At 26.9% G+C, this 15,597-nt stretch overlaps 1 long non-coding RNA gene across 2 annotated transcripts in view; it reads left to right on the top strand.

The window, feature by feature from the left end:
* Positions 1–10,389, top strand: part of LOC119672689 — a 39,264-nt gene extending 28,875 nt beyond the window's left edge. For both annotated transcript variants that reach the window (XR_005251940.1, XR_005251941.1), the window contains exon 4: positions 10,244–10,389. This is a non-coding gene — a long non-coding RNA (uncharacterized LOC119672689). The remainder of the gene's footprint in view (positions 1–10,243) is intronic.
* Positions 10,390–15,597: the final 5,208 nt, after the last annotated feature.

The raw sequence follows: 15,597 nt of genomic DNA, 5'->3' as shown, positions 1-15,597 counted from the left end.
CGTAATTCTATTAGAAAATTGTTAGATACATTGTGACTATTTATTTCAGTTACTAAATACTAAATTCAGTTACTAAATATATTTGGAACGACAGAGAGTGCATAATTAATCTTATTAAATATTTTTGGACTGTGACGTCTAAGTTACTGTTAATGTTTACTTTTAAAAGTTTTAGAAGATTATCTGAAACAGTAAACAACAAATCTTCTTTGCTGTTCAAAAGCAAAAGTGGACATTTAAGCTCCATCCAACAGTGTCAAAAAGAGAACGTGTTTTACACTTTATTTCCACGGCCTGGTCTAATGGTACTGTGCCTTCTTTCTGAATGTATGAGGATTTCATTCACGTCAGTGGTTTTCGGGTATCGATCGAAAGTATCAAACCCAAAGTTCAAAGATGAAAAAATTGAAAATTTGAATTAAATTCAAGAAATTTATTAATATATCAAGATTTTATTCTGTAGATACAACATAATTAAATTTCAAAACAAAAGGACAGGGTACCATGTATTGGAAAAGTAGAGGTTTTTTAAACTATATTTCTATATCTAGTATTGTAATCAAAAAGTGATAGTGATATAGTAAAGCGATATCAATAATCTCAACGATAAAAAAATACATTAAAATCAGATCATAACTTTTTTGGAACAATAAAAGCAATTATTCTATAGCTGCTTTATAATTTTTTCCAATATAATACAGCAAGTGAATTTGTTAATGTACTTTTACAGCAGATTAACTAAACATACAATCCAAGTTTGGATTTGGATTAATCAGATGATTAACATTGACTGAGCTTTCAATTTAGCAAGGATACAAGTTAACCCTTGGTATTTAAATTCAAAAACAAAAAAAATATTTTTTATTTACCATTAAATATGAGAAATATTTACAAAAAAAAACCCTGTTGGTGGATTTATGGCAATATTTGAAACAACTGTATGAACAACCAAAAATTCAATATTTAATAATAAAAAAATATTTTTTGTGTTAATTCACTACTTTCAAAAACTATAGTTTGTAGTGTAACAAGAACAACTTTAATTTAGTCCTTATTCCTTTTTTAGTCCATTTATTCTATTTTTTCGCCATATATTTTTCATTTGTATTCTGTATCCGTGCATTTCTTTTAATACATTCATCGAAACATTCTATTCATTTGATATTCTAACACGTACATCCTTTGAATTTTATATCTAATCTTTAAATTTATTGTCCTCTCTTTACTTATTATTTACCACAGAGGTAGGGATTATAATAGTAATGACAAACTGACATATTTTTTAAATAGTTTTATTTATTTTTGTACTTACATTATCTTTTCCTATTAATTATCTTGGATTTCTCTTAATTAATTAACAAATTTTTAACTATTTCTATACGATTTTAGGTCAAAAGCTATTATTTTAAATCCAAGTTCAGTGTTTATGCAATCCTGCCCCTATATTTCCTTACATTTATTTTATGGAAATATATGCTAATATATTTCTAAAATTATAATTTATTTAATTTTAAATCCATTCTAAGTTAATTATGTACATTAATTAATTTTATAAATTAAATTAATTAAAATCTCTGAAACTTTTAAAACAAATTTCTTTTGTATTTATTTCCATACGCACAAGAGCCTTTAAAATCTACCCTATTTATTTACTTGTCTCTGACTGTTCTAACCTGTTTCAGAAAAAAGCTTTTTCGCGCTCTCTCACACTCTATGCACGCACTTTAATTTGCACAAATTCTCCTGCTCGCCAAAATTTCGTGCTTTTAATAGAAAATAGTAAATATTTCCCACTTGGCTTGGTGGAGTGTTGTGTTGTGTGTTGTGTGCTGTGTGTTGTCTGCTTAACAATTGAATTTGTGTATAATTTCGCTCTCTCTCACTTGCAATTTATATGCTTTATGCGCTCTCGTTTTAAAAGGATAGAAATAAAATGTTCGAGTGCTGAAAGAAATCAACCCAGAAATACTTGGCCCAGTATCAATTTGTACGTTTTCCCATTATGTCTGCCATTGATACGTGGTCGTCGTGTATGGAAGCGCTGCAATTCTTAGCATTTTTGTATACATAAAAATAAAATAAATGAAAATAATGGAACACGGATAAAGTACAGCAAATTTATATAAAATAAAATAAAATAAAAAGTGTTAACTGAAAAGTGTTTTGAAAAAATCAAACATAATAATATTATATTCAAGGAAATAATTTATAATATAATAGAAATATATAAAGGAAATATATAAATTCTTGTGCTATGCTACGGATGAAAAATTTTTTCACCCATATACATACACACTAACACACGTTTTTCCGGTTTGACTTCGTCGTCGCGTTTTTCGTCGATTTATTTTATTTTACTTTTTTTCCGTTGTACTGTCAAATATCGTTGTCGTCGTAGTTTTAATCGTAAACCGTATCGGAATAATTCGGATATATATTTTTTTTACAAAGTATCAAGTAAAGTTTTAACATTTTAAATATTAATCAAATATTAAAATTAAGTGTTGTGGTGTTAATATGTAAATAATGATTATTTTTATAAAAAAAAAATTTTTTTTTTTTTGCATAATATTGCAAATTTAAAAAAAAATGATTTTATTCAAATAAATAAATTCGTGAATTTTCAATTTTATAAACAATTGGAAATGTAAAACATTTCAAGTCAAAGTATTTTAATAATAAATAGTTTCTTCAAAATGAAATGCAACTATGCAGCAGGAAATGCACAAAAAAGGAAGAAATATTTTACCCCATTCTAACAAAATGTAGCCAACAAAAAATTTATTATTTAAAAACGAAGTAGCAACAACAAAACCAAGTTGTACACTTAAATCTCACTAAAGTTGCACTACACTCCTCTCAGTGTATTTCTCAGAATTAATTTCACCATTTCTTAATTCACCACCTACAAAACTATAGTGTTGGCTCTACTAACGCCATAACCACCACAGCAGAACAAGCATGCTGTTGCTGCACCACTTGTGCTGTGTGCCTTGTGTGCTGCCTGCCTTGTAGTAGTTGTTCGTACGACGCGATTATGTTCTCATCTCTCTGCAAGTAATTGACATATTCTGACTCACATTGTTTGGTATATTTGGGTGGGTGGCTGGGGGTGACGTTTGCACATGCAACCCATAGTATTGCGCTTTCCGTACGCCACGCTTTCGTATAGGTACATATTTTGTAGTAATTTACAAAATATTGTAGCATTTTCGTGTTCCGAGTTGAATTTCGTAGAATGTCGCTTCTGTGCTTTCGTTTTTCAGGCAACATGCTTTCGTGTTTATACTGCTTTTTGTTCGTATATTTTGTATGGTATATATATATATATTTTTTTTTTTTGTTGGTGTATAAAGTAAAAATGTGTAAGCGTATTTCGCATGAGGCAGGCCAAAATGTTTGCTGTGTGTGTGGTACGTTCTCGCTGTTCTACGTAGTTGGTGTGGTTGTTGTTGTTGTGTTGTATGCTTTAACAGTTGTTCCGCATACGTTATATGCCATACGAATGGCCCACAAAAATTTCGGAAAAATATTTTACATCTCATCTTTATCTCTTTCATTCTTTTTCCGCCTTTGTACATCGTATTTTGTTTTGTTTTTATTTTCAACGCTTAACACATACAACCTACAAATATAATGCAATATTTTGATTTATATTCTTACATACATATACCTATACCACTCGATGATACTTATGCACAATTGTCGCGTGGAAAGCTTTGTTTGTGTGTATTGCATTAAGAACATGTGTACAACTTGCGGTTGTCGTCACACATACACTGATGCATATATATATATGGTATAAACAGTGTGCTTCGTACTGTATGAATCAACATTTTTGTATACTTGTACGTATACGTAATATTTTCACGTCAGTTTTCCAACTTGTTCATTTTATGTGTCGGTGTTTATGTTCCCCGCACTCGTGTCTTCAGGATTGTGTATTGTGTATATTTCGGTTTTTCTCTCTTTTGTATAGACAACATTTGTGCCCTAAATAATTCGAACTTTGCCTTCGTTTTCTTTATAGATTTTCGAGAGAAAACTGTTGTGTATGTGGTGTATTTGATATGTAAGATTGTCTCAATCATTGGTTTTAATGTATATAAACTATTCCATATTACATTTATACAGTTTAGGAATAGATACAATTTTTATTACATCTTTTATTTTGTATTTATGGGTATTTCCTGAACTCAAATGTGCTTTTATTATGCTTATTTTTATTATTTGTTTTGTGTAAATGTGCAACAAAATCTGTTGTTTGTCGTGTGAATGCAAACAAATATGAATTTCTAATGAAATACTTTTCCGAGAAATCAGTAATCAATTAATGTTAAACATTAATCAAGTAAAATGATTTATTTTCCACTTTGTATATACATATGATCGTTTTAGTAGGAAATTAAAACGTTGGATATATAATATTAATTTGTATTAAATCAGTGTTATTAGGATAATTGCGGCTTAATATTTTGCTTAATTATTTAGTCAATATATAAGAGTATAATAAAAGTGGAATATTTATTACTTTCATTTCAATCTTTGAGAAGTATTAAGACATATTGAAGTAAGTACAAGGAGCCTTAATCGCTTTTTAAGTTCTTGTTTTTATCAAATTTTGGATATATAAGGAATTTTCGAAGTTATTATTACTAACGTTTTTATCACTTTTTAATTAGTTAATTTTATCTAATTTTGTATATACGAGGAGTGTTCGACAAACCCAATATCGAAGGAATGTTATCTATTTTTTGTTATCTATTTTCTCACAACTCTTTTTAACAATGATGTGAAACCTTTTGTATTCCTTTAAAATTGTATATAACAGCAAGATCTTCAAAATATTCATCTACTGGGAATATCTCTCGTTTCATTTGACTAAAATTTTTGCTCTCCAACACAAATTTTCAGCTTTAAAAATCAGGTACGAAGGAACAGATTTGTGAATAGGTATAGTTAGGCTGGGTTGGAGTGGCGGCCTTGTGCTTGATACCACGGATTAGTATTGTTCGTACACTGACCTTTTAGTCACCTGAACAGTTGTTCTGACTTTTCCATTTAAGTGAAGGTGAACCAACCTGACAAGTCTATAAACTTGATAAAGTTACTAATTTTGCAGGATGATAGCTCCGTCAGTTCGGTAAGAAAAAAAGGATGGATATTGGCACGCAAGATGGAGTACAGTTTCCTCTAGAGCCACAACCCTAACAAAAGTTATTATAGTATAGACCAAGTTGACATGTCTTTCTACTACGCATCTATTTGTCAGCACTAAGACCGTAGTGTTAAACAGATTACTCCTTAATTGAAACAGTATGTATGTCACTGGTATGTTTTTTATCCAATTTCAACCAGGTTGATCTTTAGAATTGACAGAAGGGTTCATCTGCGCAAGTTGGTTTAGTTCAGGTATTTTTGTTTGAATACCAGTTTGTCCGTTTTCAGATCCGATACCAATATCTAAGAATGAATGTCTGGTAGCAGAATGTCTATCTTGACATGCTGGTCCGCTCTTCAATTGCCCTGCACTAGATAGCCACACTTAGATAGCTCGTTAAGAAAAGCTCGGCATTCTCGAATTGTTCAAGATGTAGCTGTAGTGCCAAATAGAGATTTGATAGAAAGTTAACTGTCCGAGAAGATTATGACATTACGTTAAAATCATAATACGGTTTAATATCTAGACTTCTATTACATAAATAAAAGTTAAATTAAGGTCGACTTATTTCCTGACAATTATAAATCAGTAATTAAAATAGTGGTCAGGTACTATAATATGTTATTCATTAAATTATTAGAATAATCAAGGAAAAAAATTTTTTATATTTGAAATTTATAATTAGCACATTACGGTAGCTACTAAATTTATTTTTAACATTAAAAGCAAATTGACAAAACTTCACCGTTGCGTTGGTAGTATCCACAACAGGCGATTATTTTGAATCAAGTGAGTTTTAGGCACAAGGCCGTCACTCCAACTTAACCTAACTAAAGTATGATGTTGCATTAGTTGGCAAATAAATAAGTCTGCGTTTCAAATTTGACAAGGAATGATTTTAAGGCTTGGCACTTGCAGTCTAAAAAATGTTTGTTTTTACTTGAATCCAAGATTCAAAGATTTGAAGCAGTTGTATAGTCAGTCAAACAGTCACCAATACTGTTCAAAACTATTCCATTTAAAATATTCATTTAAATTCAAAATTTTAGTAGTGCAGTGTTGGTCTTGGAATGATTACCTCTTAAAAGTATATAATATAATCATTCTCTTTTTAGTTGAGTGAACGTAGCAGTTCACTCACCTTACCTGCAGTATGAATTTTTTGACTATATGATATATACAATATACATTTCCTGTGAATATTGAAATAGAAATATATATATATACTATATATTTATAAAATATTTCATATGTTATATGTATAGTATTTCATAAATATTGCAAATACTCATGTTGGAAGCAGTTTCTGTAGGGCATTGTATTATTAATCTAATTATGATGAGCTTTACGTTTACGTTGGCTCTCATTATTAGCACACAAAAAAATGCAAATTTTTGCAAAAGAACTTCAAAATTAAAAGAACAGCTAAAGTAAAAAACATGTTTAACCTGAAGTCATAATGCAAATTCTGTGCAACAACGACGTTCCCATTATCAGAGCGGAAGGAAAATAATCCATGAGTCCATGAAGCGCAAGCAGCAGCAACCCTTCGTTAAAAGTTTCTCGCTATTGATATGAAAATTATAGTGCACAAAACACTGAAAATCTCACCCCATATAAAAACACTGTGCCAATTTATTCTGTAAATTATACCGTAAAAGTACAGACAATGAAAATGCTTCAGCTAACAGACTATAAACATAAAAACAAGTACTTTAATGTGGTCATTTAATTTTAATAGTGTTTGATATGAGGAATTTATTGTCCAATAATCGTTGTTAATCTTCAGTTAATTTTGGTGCATTTATCTATAGAGAGAATTATTGTTAATTAGTGTAATAATATATATTTGCTCAGTATAATAGCAAATATCTATTATGGTAGATAGTAAATAAATCTGTTTTTATTATATTTATTAATATTTATAATTTATGTATTATAATTTTTAAGAAACTCATTTTTAGATGGAAACAGTTTTTTTTGCAGTGTATATCCGAAACCTAGTAAAATATTTTACTGACAGAACAAAGTGTTTTCAACCCCCTTTTAATGCGTAACACGCACTTTTTTATATATAAAAAAAATTATAATTGAAAAAGTTTTTATAAAAACATATCAACATAAAAGCATTTGGGGAATGAATTCCCAACAAAACAAAATTAAAGATTGATTTTATGCATAAAATTTTTCAATTAATTGTTTACCTTACCTGTGTTGTTTAGAAGCTGTTCCAATTAAATATTCTCTAGTAATATTTTTAATTTAACGTTTAAAACATTGCTTTCAGTATAAATAAAAAAATATGATTTATATTTCACTTATAGTACCTAATATTTAATATTAACTGAGTTAAAAATTGTAATATTAAAATATTATATTATAATAATAATCCATTTAAGTTAGAAAAACGCACGTTCATTTTATATCATACATAATCATATAGAATATGATCCTGTAAATCTTGTCATATCATATCTTATCTATCATATCATATCATATCATATCATATCTTATCTTATCTTATCTATCATATATCATATATCATATTTTATCTTATCTTATCTTATCTTATCTTATCTTATCTTATCTTATCTTATCTTATCTTATCTTATCTTATCTTATCATATCATATCTTATCTTGTCATATCTCATCTTATCTTATCATATACCAATATAAAACCTTACTTTAGATATATCAATAATCGATTTTTATTATTTCAATTGTTGTAGGCTAAGTCTATTATTCTCTATTTGATTGTAAAACATGTTTACTACAGATATATTTTACTATAATTCATCACTAAAATGATGTATCAGCTTCCTGCTTTTTATATCCTTTGAACGAACTTTTGTTATTTTAAAAAAATTATACTTTACATTAAGTCTTAAAGCGCCTTATTACACTTGTTTGGCTTCATCTATGAGACCAGATTTGCTATATTTGGGGCTTCCTTTTCTGAGGATCTGGACGAACTTCAAGACTTTCAACTAAAGAGTATTTTAAGTTTTGCCAAAGGTTTAATAAGATTTTCTAACCCCTAAATTTCTTGTACATAACTGAAGTCATCAATAGGTTTATGTAAGTCCTTAGGATCGTTAGTATATTCTTACCTATTACAATATGTGTATATATAATTTTAAATACATAATTGTAAATATACATAATTGTGCATTACTATATTTATTTATTTAGTATTTTGAGAGATAATTAGTTAAAAACAAAACATTTCCTTTCTGTGTAAAACATACTCTTGTTTTGGTAATATGTGTATTTACAATTCAATATGTAAATATATATATGTGAATTAACATAAATCTCTTTCTAAATATCGTCTACTTCAACTCATAATATAATATTGCAATATCTCTTTCATAAAACTATTTGTCGTCGGAGTACCCTTCTAAAGAGTAGAAACAAATCTACGATAGTTACGATTATAACTGAAAGTGTAACTTGTGTGATTTAATATTAAACAGTCGTTGTTTTTGCGTGGTATATAATCCAGATCGAAGTGCATTTTCTTCCATTTTTAATTTGATTTTTCAAAAGCTCCAGTAATTCACATTTGCGTATAATATTGATGATTTCATGCCGTGCACATCTTTGGTGTTAACTTAGCTGTTTGTAGATTTGTCTACGAAGTATAATAATAGATCAGTACTTCAAAAAATCAACGTGTTGGTATTTTTGTTTGACTATAACGAGGTCTAAATATTGTGCTTACTTTACTAAAACTGAAACCTTTTTCTTGATGAATATTATTCCGTACCATTCCAAAAAAACAAATTATATACTCTTTCCATTCTTTTTCTTGGTGTCCGTTTAGGTGTTTATAGATTTGTCTCACATTTGTTCTATTGATAGTTACACATCGCTTTGATCAGAATCATCAAGTTGTTACGACTTTTGATGGATTATATGCAAATGTGGTAAAATGAGGACTACATAGTACTAATGTACCAATGAGTACTAACAGGGTTTTCTTGACCAAAAATTTAAATGTGTTATAACCTACATTATTTGGGATAACTTTGGATGTTTTCTATCTTTAATAACTTTAATGACGTACTGAGTATTTTATATAATTTGTGTAACTTATTAATAATAAATAAAATTATTATTATGTAAATATATATATTTTTATTATATAATTTGATATATATGGTATATATAATATATTATAAAAATATATATTATATAAAATATATATTATATATATAAAATAGATATATAATAAAAATAAAAAAAAATATAAATGTAAATTAAATAATTTTTTAAACAAAATTAATAATATTAAATATATTTAAATTGTGTCTTTTAGTTGAATACAAATTGAATATAAATTAAAATGTCATTGGTCTCCCAATATTTATTGTAATAAACCCCAATAAGTGAAGAATTTCAGAACCCTATCAAAGCTTTAAAGTGTTGAAAATTACGAGTTCAAATAAAAAAAGGATTAAAACCAAAGTATAATATAGAACTTGTAATTGCGGTGATGCGTTAATGTGATACGTAATTTCTTTATAAAAATTTAATAAGTTTTTGATTCTAAAAATTTACATAATAAATAAAAAATAAAACAAAACAAAAAAAAATACTTAAGAAGTAAAATTTTTTAAAAATGAACTTCGTCAAAAAATAAAAATTTTTTATGTGTTGTCACCGGTTATTTTTGATTAAAATAATTTCCTTTTTACAAAAATGTGATTTATGAATAAAATTTCAAACCTTAAAAAGCACAAAAGGTTAAAACCTAGAAAATTATTTGAATTTCTGTACACTGCACTGCCAAGATACTGACAAATATGATTTCATCGTATAAAATTCTCAATAAAAATTAAGAAAACAAACTAATTGTTTTTTTTTTAATTAAAAAAAAAAAGGAACAAAACCTGCAGAGTGAAAACTTCCAATTTTGCTTATATTTAAAATAAAAAAAATCAATTTAAAAAATGCTAATATTATCTTAAAGGTAATTTTTATATCTATATATAAATTAAAATTTTTTAAAAAATTAATATTATATTAGAAATTAATTTATAACTAAATAATTACATTTTTATTTTCTTTTCTTGCAGTATTTTTTTGTATAAACTGTGATTATGAGTTCCACAAAGTCGCAAGTAGCAGTTGCTACAACTATACCAACAATGTCCTCTCAAAAGGATTATAGCACTGAAGAGCATTTAGGTCGTCAAAACAGTTTTGGAAATAATAGACGAGTAAGTATTTCTATAATATAATATTTTTTTTTATTAAATATGATAATATTTTTCTTAAAATGTTATACTTTCTTAATATATTATAGTATAATACTATACTCTAATGCTTATACTTTATATATTATATTTGTATTTACTTATTACACTTTATTTTTACACTTTTGTTGATGTAATATAAATATAATATATAATTATTAAGTAAATTAAATAGTTATTGTGTTAAGTTGCTTAGAGAGTAATTTATTTTTTTTTTTTTGTTTTTTGTGTTTTTGTGTAAATACGATTTTGGTTTATAAGAGTTTGAAAGAATTATTTTATTGAATTATATATATTTTTCTTTTCGTTCGGAAACTCTTTTATTTATAAGGCAGTAGCCTAAACCTATGCATAGGAACTTTTTGTTTTTGCTGGCATATAACTGATTGCAGTCATTTCTAGCGTCCCCGTTTCAATTAAAGGTTTAACCTCTGAAAATAATTTGTAAAAACCACAACAAACAAAAATCCGTATTTGTCAGATATGAAAAGTACAATATAAATATATGTATAATAATATAATCACAACTGTAAAAGGTTTTGATGAAAGATCGAATATTATATCGAATATGGCATTATATAGTTTCTATATTGTCTTTATGTCTTTATTTTGTCTTTATCAAAATCAAGTGTCGTTCTAGAAAGTGATATGTTTTTAACATTAAATTGTTGAAAATTAGGAACTTTTTTCAGAAGCGACTTTCTTGTTCTAAAAAAGTAAAATCCATGTACTTTAATACTGCTTCAAGTTATTATATTTTATAAATCACCAAAAGTTACTTTTCTCTAATCCTTGTTTTGCGTGTTTAGATTTTTATATAATTTTATATAATATTTTTATATAATAAGTTTGTTTTCATATAATATAAGTTATTATATAAAAATAGAATTTTAAAAACACCATCTAAAAGCCGGCAAAATTAAAACATAGAAATATTGAGGTCGACACTACTATAAACATCCTTGTTTTCACTAATAATCGCTTAATAATTTCTTTCTATCCTTGTTTTCTTAGCTATTAGAATGTATTATTAGAATATAAGTCAAACCTATGCATAAAAGTAGGTGCAAGAATATACATTGAAGTCCTTTGCTGACAAAATAAGAAATTACTATTACAACAAGCAAATGAAAGAAAAGTAAACTTCAAATTATTTATACATTTAAAGTCCCTAATTGACAGTATTATCTGTTAAGGTATCTTAGGTTCTAGGATCTAGTTGAGGTTACAAAATATCATCACTGTCTGTCTGTTTAGTCAAATTTTTTGTGACTGTCCACTTTTACTCGAGTTTATGAAAATGATATTGAGTCAACAATTCTCTCTTGTGATATTAGAAACTGCACAACGTTAATTATTCTAATTTTATTTTCGAAAGCGTAAGTGTTTTCTATTCGTTTAGAGTTAATTTTATGGTAGTGCTCCACTACCATAAACTCTAATAAAAATTATTTTCTCCTACTAACTAATTATCCATCTATCTTAAACCATTCTCCACCTAGTGCCGTAGTAAGGATTGTACGCACAATCCTAAAAATATATAAATATTTTTTATACCAATGTGAATATTTATTGATTCTTTAAAACATGTATCTATCCTCTATAAATCATTAATATGTTAAGTGCTTTGTGGCGTATAAAATAAAAAATTTGAATTCAATGTTCATTTTTAAGTATGAAATTTCGTTGCAAAAACACTTCTTACAAATAAGAAGGATGCTTCTTAATGTTCTTTCTTGAAAAAGTTTTTAAAACAAACCCTCCAAAGACAATATTTTCATTTAATATAAGAGAATTTTACTTAATCGCTCTTGGAACTCAAAGCTATTTAGAAAATATCTACAAGGGTTCATCATTCGTTGCTAGACTAGGTAAGCTTTATGTAGAAGTCGTTTCAGTTAACCAATTTACCTTAAGTGGAAGTATTATTTGTAAATTTCCAAAATTTTAGAAGAAGTAAAACATTACAAAGTACTGAATGTTGTAATATATGTATTAATCTTTATAATTTCACATACCTTGCTTAATTTTAAGAAATTTTACTTAAAATTAATTTAGAAAAATATATTCTTATTACTTGCTTGAATTGTAATTATTATATAGTAACTAGTACTTATATATTTTTTTCGAAATATAATACTTAATGTCCGAAAAATAATATCTTACAAAGTCCACTTAAATATACTGTACATCGAGTAATGCATATATCTTTTAAATTTATATCTATATTGTAATTGAAATATTTCCTTGAGCTATGATATACAGAATAAATAATGTATTAGTTTAAACATTTCATAGATTTTTGTTGGTTTCTAATGAAAAGTTTTATTAAATTAATATAAAACAATAAAAAAACGTACCCTGCAATATTTAATTTCCATTTGTTTGAAAAAAAAATAAGTATTAGATATGTTAAGCATTAAGGGAAAATATGCTTTTTCTATTTGTCATATTATACTTGTTTTAAAGCAATAAATTTTACTTTATATTAATTTATTATATTTATTGAATGTATTGTAGTAATATAAATTATTTCAAAGAAGTTTCAGAAATAACTATCAGTGTCTATGTATGCATATGGTTTATCTACGAATACCCTAATACTCCAGTAATTCCAGTAATTTGCATTTCTTTATAATCCAGAAAACAAAATTAGAAAATATGATTACGTATTATATGCCTTGTAGCCTGGATCGATTACCGAATTGCTAATAAGGATCACATATTTTGAGCATATCTATTTGATAGTCTAGTAAACTAATTCATACTATATTTATAGGTTATGTGTATATTGTTTGTTTGCTTTCTTTTATTATTATGTTAAGCATTTTTCGAGTTAGTGCATCTGGGCACTTTTACTCTATGATAGCTGGGGTGATTCTGCAGAGTCCCGCCCATCTCACTGACTAATTTGAGTATTCCTCATAATTTTCGTGAATAATCACTGATTGATCTAAGATCTGCGTACCGGATTATATGTCATAAACATATTCACTCGATTTTCTATTGAAATAAATCTTATTTATAGGTTATATGCATATACTATATATTATTTGCCAGTACGCTTTGTGTACTATTTGCTTATACGTTTTCTCATCATGTGATCAATTTATCGATAAATATAATAATTATTAAATTTTTCTACTGTTACGAAACTGAATTTACGAATATATATAACACTTCTAGACTTTTAATCCGAAGGTCTCAGTACTACGTACTGAACTCAATTTAAATAGATTTAGATAGGATAAAAGTTCTACTTTATTTATTATTAAATATTATCTCCATATTTTATATTTAAAAACAGTTTATATTTTATTAAAACATTTTTCCAATATTTCAACTATCTTCGAGAGACATCTTCAGGGAAAATAAACAAAATATACAATGTTATAATATTATCTCTATACAAATATGAAAGTAATTATATCTATCTTACCTTACCTTACAATCGATTAGAGTTTTCATACTGAAATAATCTCATGTACCAAATGGTTGTGTTATTGAAAATTAGAGAAAAAGTATAGTGTTTATCATTTTGAGCTATATATGTAATTACCGTGGTATAGCAAAATTCCTTGAAACTAAAAACTAGGTCAGGTCAACTATAATCTATACCGAAAAAAAAGTATGCTGTACGCAAGATGCAAACATAATTTTGACATTGAGTTCAATTATGTATGTTACGTATACGTACCGATAACCCAATTTCTTTTTTACTTTGTTTTAATTTTGTTTGCTCATTGCAGTCAACCTGATTTCTAGAACATATTTACTTTTGAAAGTAGCACATAATGTACAGTGTATTAACATTTACTAAGCCACTGTAAATCTAATTATTGTTTGTTTAGTCTTTAATTTTTTCTAGGATTTTCCAATCAATTATTTGCTCATACGATTGAAATAATAATTAATTATTTTTGCTAAACAAACAGTGGGGAATTCTAAACTGCCGATACACTGTATGTGTTAGTATGTGTAGTGGTGGCCTGAAAATGTTGACCTATACCCTAACACGGCAATTTGATTTTAATCATACATTAAGCAGATGTCAGAAAGGGACTAAAAGCGTTAAAACGCTCAAACCTCCTACATTTTCAACATCCCTTAGGTCTGTGTTTTCATTGTCGAATGACTAATTTTTTTTTATTTACTTCTCTTTTTTTTTTGATGTGTGTCAATCTTGTGATTTCCAAGAAAGAAATTATAACTTTGGCATGCTTTTGCCGTTTTACCTTTGCTCCGCCAGCGATAAATCTACAATTATTACGCCATTTGTGTTTTTAGAGTTCAAGGTTCAAAATGAACTGCGCGCCTCCATATGTGTGCGTTTGTGCTCGATTTGTGCAATACAAACAAAGAAAATTATTCCACACGATAAAAAGTTTACAATAACAATTCAAAATCATATGAAAAAATTCAAATAAATAAAAAAAAAAAAATAAGTTAAGTTGTTTACACGAGCAAATCGAAAATTCATATTTGTGCTCCAAGAAAAATGTCAATATTTTTATTGTTCTTCTTTCGAGTTCTTGGAAATTGTTCTTTAGCTCGTTAACCCATTATGTATTGTGTATCAAGTGTCTTTTGCTGGTGTGTGCTTTGCGTGGTGACGTATTGTCATTTGACTGCTGCTTTAGGCCCAGTTTTCAGTCTTTGCCATTTCTACCTACAAACAAAATGTGTAATACAACAAAATCACAACAAAAATTATTAAAAGTGAAGAGAAAGAGTTTAGAGAGAGAGTAACCTAACCGATGAGCACGATTTTTGCAAAATTCGAAATTTTGCTCAAGGTCGATTTATTGATTTTTCTCTCTTCCCTTTCTGAAGTGGTAAAAAGTAACTTGTGCAGTGTTCCATTTTGGTTGTTTTTCATTGATACTAACAAAAAAAATTTTTTTTTTATTAAATTTGCCTTTTAACTATATATTTTTTTTTACTTAATTAATTTAAAATTAATATTAAGTTAAATAAATTGTATTTAGTTTAAACGAACTACTGTAAATAAATCAACATACAACATACATTTTTTGACAAATTATTTTTTTTCTATTTTAAACACATAAAAATAAATAAATTTCTTTTATTAAAAAACAAAAAAAAAATAAATAAATCATTTTCATTAAAAAAAATAAAAATAAATAAATTTTTTTCATTAAAAAAATATAAAT

The sequence above is a fragment of the Teleopsis dalmanni genome, chromosome 1 (genome assembly GCF_002237135.1).
Source record: "Teleopsis dalmanni isolate 2A chromosome 1, ASM223713v2, whole genome shotgun sequence".
Lineage (NCBI taxonomy): Eukaryota > Metazoa > Arthropoda > Insecta > Diptera > Diopsidae > Teleopsis > Teleopsis dalmanni.
The sequence above is the reverse complement of the archived record's forward strand: the minus strand, read 5'-3'. Positions and strand labels throughout refer to the sequence as shown.